This window comes from Callospermophilus lateralis, unplaced genomic scaffold (genome assembly GCF_048772815.1).
Source record: "Callospermophilus lateralis isolate mCalLat2 unplaced genomic scaffold, mCalLat2.hap1 Scaffold_52, whole genome shotgun sequence".
NCBI lineage: Eukaryota > Metazoa > Chordata > Mammalia > Rodentia > Sciuridae > Callospermophilus > Callospermophilus lateralis.
This window is the reverse complement of record NW_027514454.1, coordinates 1,692,647-1,694,556: the sequence shown is the minus strand read 5'-3', so window position 1 is coordinate 1,694,556 and position 1,910 is coordinate 1,692,647.

The following is a 1,910-nucleotide window of genomic DNA, read 5'->3' as shown; positions in this document are numbered from 1 at the left end:
CTGCTTTTTCCAGTGTCTCCTTTTTGGCAGGCTCGGTTTTCTAGTCCCCTCCTCAAATTACTTCCCCAAACACATGACAGCTTCTGCTCCCAGAGAAGCAGCGTGGCCTCTCTCCCCCATCTCTCACCTGACACAAAGTCTTCCATATAGTTCGCATTCCCAAAATCAAAGGTCAGGTTGATGCTTCCTTTAACTTTGACTAGAGTAATAAATACCCATGGTGTTCTCTACAAGTTCATTCTTTATCATTTTGTTTCCTTAGTATTGGGCCCTTAAGCCAGAAAAGGGAAGCTAGTTTTGGAACCTCCACTCCCAAAAGGGAAGTGGGAAGATTGGCTATTAAGGGGAGTTTAGGACATGTGCTCCCGCCTGGGGGTTGCCAGCAGATGCCTGTTTGGCTGTGTTAATGGAGAAAACGTAACTATCAATCTCTGCTATGTCTCAGGGATTCAAACTAGGAGGTCGCCTCTCAATGGGCTCAGTTCACAATGACAAACCAACATGGCGGCACTACCTGTGAGCAGAAAGCTCAGCCCTGTAAAAAGTACCAGGGTGCGGGCCTTTCACCCGGGGCCTTTTCTGCTGGCTGAACCCCAAGATTTGTTCAAACTGTATTGAGGTCATACCTAGTAGATCCCTTTTAGTCATGCTCTTTGCAAAAAGGGGATGGGGAACCAAATGTCTTTTAATGTGTGTGTGTGTGTGTGTGTGTGTATGTATGTGTGTTTTCAAATTCTTGAATTAATTGCATTTTTATTTGTACTTTATAATTAATGAGAAAGTGACTCTGAAAAGAGTTGAGGAGCATTTGGGAAGGGAAAGAAGCAAAATGCCTGAACCTTTTTTTTTTTTTTTGATGGAAACTATAGTGGTCTATAGTGGTCTCATCCTAGGTCTTACTTCTACTTCCCCTTTGGCAAAATATCCAAAGCTTGTGCTGCTTTGTAATTGTGAAAGTAGTTTTATATTTCATAATAATAATAACAATAGTAAAAATAAAACTTCTCCAGGAAATTAAGAAGAGGAGAAGGACAACTGAGGCAACAATTGAGGCTCATTGTGGCAAAGGCAGTAGCCTTAGAGAGCCATTTATTCTTTTGACACTGTTCTTCCAGCTGCTGTGGCTGTGGCATGCACTCAACTGGACCCTGAGGAGCTGAAGGATCAGCAGAAAAAGCACTGTGATCCAGTATCTCTTCTTGTTTGTACGGAAGGTGGAGACCTGACCCTGTTTTCTTCCTTCCTTCCTTCCTTCCTTCCTTCCTTCCTTCCTTCCTTCCTTCCTTCCTTCTTTTCTTTCTTTCTTCCTTTCCTTCCCTTTCCTTCCTTCCTTCCTTCCTTCCTTCCTTCTTTTCTTTCTTTCTATCTTTCTTTCCTCCCTCCCTCCCTCCTTCCTTCCTTCCTTTCTTTCTTCCCTCCCTCCCTCCCTCCCTCCTTCCTTCCTTCCTTTCTTTCATTCTTTTCTTTCTGACAATATTGAAATTATACAGGTCATGTAATTTTTCCCAAACCCATCTAGAATGAAGAAGCACACTGCAAATTTGCCACCATAGTGAGACTTGGATTGCTGAGACAGAAGCTTTAGCAATTGGTGCAATGTGAAGGAAGAAATATGAAACTTTCTCTGCTTCATCAGAGAGTTTCAAATGGTTACTCAGTGTATCCTAGCTTCCAACTTCAATGGCCTTCCTCTATTTTTTAATGACATAGAATTATTTCTCTTAGGGTTTTGCTTGTGAATAATTCCACATTTTTGTAAATGCAAACCATACCATCATAGTCAAAGACTTTGGTCAAACTAATTTCATTCCCTTGAAACTTTGCAAGATTGACCATCTGTGTTTTCAAAACTCCAGACTGTGGGTGGTAGCAAGCATAAATTTCACAGCAATGAACTCCATCCCTTCCTT